A 7,319-nucleotide genomic window follows, 5' to 3' on the forward strand; every position below is an offset into this window, starting at 1 on the left:
CTAGTCTGTGACCCATACCAGAGCTGTTAAAACAGAAGGATTAACTCTAGACTTGGCCCCAGGTGCTGGCAGATGTTTTTGAGAACAGAGTTGGGGATGTTTGAGAACACTGAGAACTCACGCTTGTAACGTGCAGATGTGGTGAACCTGGAGCCAGTTCAGAGAAGTGACAAAGATGATGAAAGGGCTAAAGAATGGTTTCTGAGGGAGGGCTAAAGGGATTCTTTTTGCCTTTATCCCAAGAAATGAGAAAATAATGATTATTAACTTCAAAGCCAGTTTGCTCTTCATGTCTGCAACAAACCCAATGAATGGAAAAAGTCTCAAATTAAAAGCAGGAGAGAATTGGGTGAGGTAAAAGGAAGACTTTCTTGCCCTTCCAAGGAAGAAATATGGCAATCTGAGGTCATGGAGTCCACATTTGTATACAGATTTTAACAGAGGGATAGACCACACATTTCTTTATAATTAAATTTGACTTCTCATTTTTTAATTGTTTTTTTCCTTGGTTGTTTAGACTCTGAGGAGCAAAAACTGGAAATATGTAATCGTTTCATTTCCCCACTCCATTCCTGTTCTTCAGGCCCCCACGGCCTGGTCTTACGAATGTACCATAAAAGGACACTCATGGCTAGATCTCAGTTCTCAGTGGTCAATATTTTTCTTGATTTTTACTATTTTCAGCACTTTGCAAAGACATATGGGGAAAAGGAAATGGAGGATTATGGCTAGTCGGGGAGGCTTAAAGTCAAGAGAAATTGGCACAGATCTGGAAGAGAGCATATGTCATTGATCTTGTCCACAAGCTAATTGAGAACATTCCCAGGCTTCACAGGGCAATACTATTTCTAGACTCTCAGAATTTAAGAAGCACTTGATAGTTCGACATAAGGCAGTGTGCTTGCTGGATACGGAGTCTGGTTAAGCAATAACTCAATCTGTCTTCCGAGGCCTCCAATGCAGAAAAACTAAGGAGGCTTTGCTGCTGTTTAGTGACACCTCCACACCTACTATAAAAAATAATAGTATTAATAATAAAGAAAACACTGAGGGGCTTTGTTCAAAATAGCCAAGTGCCAACTGACCCTTTTGTTTCCTTACCCAGCTGAAATATTCACCTTCACAATACTTCTTAAGGAACCAGTTCGTCCCTATGGCCCAATTGAGACTCCAACTACAAAGTAAAAAGAGCAAAAGCCTCTGCTGGTGACCTTCAAGCTGGCTAAAGACCCAACCAAAATCTGTCACCATATAGAGTTTCCATTTCCCTGTGAGAAACCACAGGGGTACATGCATGGGTGACATGAATAGAGGTGCTTGGTTGTAAAATGTTATTCACATGCAAGACATCATTGTTATTGTTTCCTGTAATTATTCTGCCTAATAACAAAAGGAAAATGACTGATTTTGACACCCAAGTTTTGCTGTAAATAGGCAGAATGTTGTCATGAATATGCAAAATATTATGATCATTGCCATACCTAACTAATTGCATTTGAAACATGCTGGCCATAAAATAATTAATTAGCAGTGCAGAAAGGCATCATGATACTAGCTATAAATACTAAACATAACTAATTATTTCCGTCATAAAATGGTCCTGCCAAGTAATTTATAACAAAACCTGGCATAGAAGGCAAAGCCCAGAGTTCCTACAGCCTGGCGTGCAAGGACTGTGTCACCCAAGGCTTTCTATTTTGTGATATTGTTGGGATGAGTGGATACCAATTTGAACATAAACTAAAATGAAACTAATCTAGGATTTTCAATGTTCTTTGAGCTGTTGGGTGATTGTTGTGGAAAATTCAGGCAGAACCTTTTGTTGTTGACATCAAAAGTGGTAGGTCACTCTGGACTTGCGGAGTACATTCTGAGCTCAAGCAAAAATTGATTTCCTTTTTTAAAAAGCAGCTGGCATTACAATGAATAGCTTTCTTTCGATTTTTCTTCTCCAGTGAAGCATTCACTGAATGCAGCAGGCATAATAGGCTGAAGTAAACAGTGTCAGGTTCTGTTATATCAGGAGCTCTTTTAAACCAAGCAGACAAGCTCTCATCAGTGCCTGAAACCCTGCAAATCATGGCAGAGTCAGAAAATGAGTTTGTTTCCCGACCAGTGTGTTGATGACATTTTGAAGAATGGAAGGAGGCGCTTTGCTAATCACTCTGGCTGCTGCATGCTCCATTATGATGCCATCTCGTTAATGAGCAAAAATAATGTGCCTGGATGAGGCAGTAATAGAATTAGAGCATCCGCAAGCTGGACTCAGGACTGTCGTGAACATTCTCTGGTTTTGCATGAAACATGTGAGAGAGAGCCTTGGGATTCATCTCTTAGAATCATTTATCAGAATCCTCTGGCCTCATTTTTTTTTTTCTGGTGGTTTGAAAATAGGAAATTGGCCTACATCACAACAAAGTATCTTGCCCTAGTTTTTAGTCCTTAGGGTGAAAGACCTCATGACCAACTCAAAGACAGCTAGTCTGGGTTGTGGCTTTTTTGTTTCTACTGTTGGTTCCCCCCCCCACCCACCCACAAATGACTGCGAGAGAAATGATTGCAAGCAAGGATTTAGGTAGTGGAAATGTTAAAACATATTCATCCGTGTCATAGTAGAATCAGGCTTGCAATGATTCAACTGCATGCTAACGAGCCTTAGAAGACCAGTGTTCATTTTGATCTAAAAAATATTTCTCTTCTAAGTACACAGCTCTCTCACCTACATAACTACAACAGTGATACTATGGCCCATTTAACCCTCCTTCATACAGTCCCGGGGACGGGGGGAGATGTAAGTGCCTTCAGAGAGCCCCTAGAATTCAAGGCAAGTGCCATTCACTCCCAGCCAATGAAGCCATCTCCTGAGAGTCTCTCTAAAGTGAATTCTGCCCACTGCTTTCAGGATGAGAGGCAGCCACCGGAATGGGAGGGACTCCCAAAGCACCCCATGGATAAGTGCCCAAGGGTGAAGCAGGGAAAGGAAATACTTGCCACGTGGTACAGGGGACCCCTTCGTCTTCATCCCTCACTAAAATAAAAAAAGCTTCCTCGCCAGGAGGGTGTTTCTAAGCAATCGCACCTCTAAATAGAATGTAATTACGAAGGAAATTAACTTCACAGCTAAAGGCTGTGTTGTCATGATAATTTAGAAAAGTGGGAAGGATGTTTTCTGAGCAATCCCTACTCTTTTTTTCTTCTCTCTTTTTGGTTATCACTTAATGGTATTCATTAAAACCGATAACAGAAATTGCTTCTCTTTAAATTTCTTACTGAGTCTTGATTTAGTTGAGTTAGACTTTTCTTGAAACAATACATTAGTGTCATGCCCAATTGACTTATGTTGTAAAAGAAATAAATCTCCCATGTGACTTTGTTACATGCATCTGGAAATGGTTAAAAATAAGCACTCTGTCATCCATTGTTTAAAGAACAACAGGGGTTCTTCTGTCCCCCAATCTCAGTATGCTGTCCCTACTCTGTCCTCTGCTGCAAATGAACTTTGATCAGAGTCCTTCCTTCACTGCAAGCAATATTTACCTTTGGAGATTATACATGCTTGCAACACAGAAAAGGTTTACCTTCCATCACTAGCCCACGGGTCGCTCTTCTTTCAGGCTCGCTTACACTGTCCCTGCAGAGCAACACAGCAGCTCCCCAGTGAGGCCCTGGAGATGTTCAAACTAAAGATTCAAGAGATGCTAACAAAAATCACAGCAATCATTGATCTCATTTAAAATTGTGTTTCAACTTCAAGTAATTAACTGAGAAATCTCTCTCTTCCACACTTAGAACCCTAAGTGTAATTTTTAGGTTTATTAAGTGGAGCCACCCAGACATGTAACATGGTACCCACTGTTTACTCAAGCTGGGAGGTTGTATTTAAAACAAAAGCTGCCTAAACTGAGTTAAAAATAGATAATAAATGTGACTGTTGGTCTTGGCCATATCTTTACCAATGTGACCAAATTCTGTGAGATTGAATCACCAGGGCTCAGTCTGTGATATTCAAGACTATAATCCAACAGACAATCCTGGCCAAAAGAAAAGCAGCTGGTGACATTGTAGAGAGTGTGTCTGAGCCTCTACCATGTGCTAAACATTCCAAGCACTTGATATTGACATTGTCTCATTTAATCTTCATAACTCTTTAGGATGCTTTTCCTGAAATTTCTCGTATTATAAGCCCTATTTTATAAAGGAGGAAATTAAGTCTTGGATAGCTTAAAGTTCCCCAGCTAGTGATAGGAGAATCCAGGTATGAGTCCTGGTCTTTTGGTCTCTTGGAGTCAAAATACTTGAAGATGCCTTATGTCCATTTGATTTGACCACTGGCATTAGTTTTGGAAAAGACAAAACTAATGGACGTGTATCTTTACTTTTTTATTGCTTAAAAATTTCAACAGAAATCATTATAACTAGCTCCATCTCAGGGAAGTGAATGAACAACAACAACAAAATACCTTATCCTCTTTAAGAGCAAAAGAAAGTGGAAAAGTAATCAACATTTACTAGGTCTCTTAAATACATACACACAGACAACAACCCTTCAAGGTGGGCATTTTTATCTGCATTTTGTAGATGAGGAAAATAATGCTCAGAGAGGATAATGATTTGTTAATTTCATCCACCTCAGTAGCAGCAGAGCTAGACTCAAACTGAGATCTGCTTTGTCCCAAATTGCATACTGAAACCTGGGTTAGAATAGAACTTCAAATCTATGAAGATTTGATGAATGACTAGAACTGTCCCAAATGCAGTCCTGACATTGTTGAATTTAGAGACATTGCTATTTTTTGTTTTAATTTTTTAGAGATAGGGTCTTACTCTGTTGTACAGGCTAAAGTGTAGTAGCACAATCATAGCTCACTGTAGCCTCCAACTCCTGGGCTCAAGGGATCCTCCTGCCTCAGTCTCCCAAGTAGCTGGGACTATAGACCCACACCACCTCATCTAGCTAATTCTACTTATTATTATTTGTAGAAATTGGGTCTTGCTTTATTGTCCAGGCTGGTCTCAAACTCCTGGGTTCAATTGATCTTCCCACCTTGGTCTCCCAAAGTATTTGGATTACAGGTGTGAGCATACAGTGCCAGGCCTAGAGACATCACTATTTAAATCTTCTAATCCAAAGCCTTCCAAAGAAAAAATAAGGAAGTAATCTTAAAATCATTATTCTCAGTCTCTCATGGGGGAAAGCAGAATAAATATGTTGGATTCCCCATGGTTGTTTGAGGTTTCATGTAAACCATGACATATATCTGCTAGATCATAAGGAACTTAAAGTGAAAATAACCAAGATAACTAGGAAGTATAGTAATAAGATTTGGCAATGAACTATGGTTTAACACTTTTTGCTGTGGGATTTCTCACTATTCAAGGTCAGTGTGCCCCCTAAAATCTCCCTGCCTTTTCAGCAAATTAAGCAAATTTGCAAGGGTTGGTAGCTCCTCATTGTAGCCTTTTCCTTTTTCCTTTGTTATTAGAATATTTCCCTAGGAGAAAGTCAGTGTCAGATGCAAAAATGATATAATGTGCAGTTTTGCAGAAACAAAAGATGTGCTGTGGAATACATATTAAGCAAACACCACAGTAAGCCAACGAACATTGAATGAATACATGAGATGAATACATAGTGAATAGCATTTTGCATTTATAAGTTCCTTTTTATTAAAATAGTAAACAGTCACGTGACCTTGAATATAGCCCTTAGGATTGCGGTAGAGCCAGCTTTGACAGCAAAAATACTGCAGTTCTAGAGAGACAAAAAAGTGCTAAAATTGATCAATGCCCCAGGTAGGGTTGATGAAAGTTTTACATAAGAGGAAATAACTACTTCAATCTGAATATCATATGAAAAAGTTCAAACCAGCTGCCCAAACTAGCAGCCATATTATCAAAATGGAGAGTCAACTTAGCTATGCATTATATATCTTTATCTTATAATTAATTGTAAGATGTAACATCAAGTATTATTCTCCATACAAAGCTGATGGTCACTATTAAATGTTACCAAACTCCAAAAGCTAGAATGCCTAGGAGCAAGGAACAAGATTTTCACATACGCATTTGTTATACTGTTCATTGCAAATGGTTTCAAATTCCTTAGCCAGAGTCGGGGGAAGTGTCTAAACACAGGAGCCTTCAGTTTGGAAAGAGTACACCATTTTAAATACCATATGCTCTTGTGGTCACAAGTGTATTTGTCACACTGCCAAGAAGGCTGAAAGTTGAGTTCCTGAATTACTGCAACATAAAAGTCTTCTAGTGTTAGCAATTTTTTATCTTGCTCAAATAAATTGTATAAGTATATTTGCCCTATAAAATGGCAGAAAACCTGATACTCTGACTGTACATTCTGTGTTGGATTATCAAGACTGAATGGTTGATGTCTTCCCACCTTAAGAATAAACTCCGAAGGAGTAACATCAGTGGGATGGAAGGCCAGAAGGTCCCAATGTTCTTCTCCCTCATAGAAACAAAGAAAAAATGACTACACGTCAACAAAAATAGTGAAGGAAGAGTTCTAGAGTACAGCAAAGGAACAGCAGAAACCCTGTGGAGCACAAAAACCAAGGATGGCTGCTTAGAATAGGGTAGGAAACACCTCATCTGTACCACCCCACACCCCAGTCAGGATCAGCTTCGAACCTGGAGGAATGTGCCCCTGAGGGCAAAAAGTGAGCTGGAGGACCCCTGTTGTCCTCATCACCCCTGCAGACACCTCAAGTCTTCACCACTGGGGATCCCTGCAGTTTTCACTAGCACTGAGCTCAACTCAGGGAGCTTACTCACAACCAAGTGGGATTTATCCCTGGAATGCAAAGTTGGTTTAACATAACCTAATCAATCAATGTGATATACCACAGTAACAGAAAAAAGACAAAAGCCCCAAAATCATCTCAATAGATGCAGAAAAAACATTTGGCCAAGTTCAGATCCTTTCTTGATAAAAGCTGCCAATAATTTAGGTACAGGAAAGGAAATTTCTTCAACATAATAAAAACCATTATAAAATGCTCACAGGTAACATCATTGTCAATGGGGGAAAACTGAAAGACACGAAACTGTAAAACTTCTAGGAGAAAATGTAAAAGAAAATTCCTTGACATTGGCCTTGGCGATAATTTCTTGGACATCACACAAAAAAACTCAGGCAAAAAAAAAAAAGCAAAGATAAACGAGTGGAACTAATACATCAGACTAAAAATCTGCATAGCAAAGGAAACAATCAACAAAATGAAAAGGCAGTCTACAGACTGAGAGAAAATATTTGCAAACCACATATCTGACAATGAGTTAATATCCAAAATATAAAGGAA

Source organism: Macaca fascicularis, chromosome 6 (assembly GCF_037993035.2).
Source record: "Macaca fascicularis isolate 582-1 chromosome 6, T2T-MFA8v1.1".
NCBI lineage: Eukaryota > Metazoa > Chordata > Mammalia > Primates > Cercopithecidae > Macaca > Macaca fascicularis.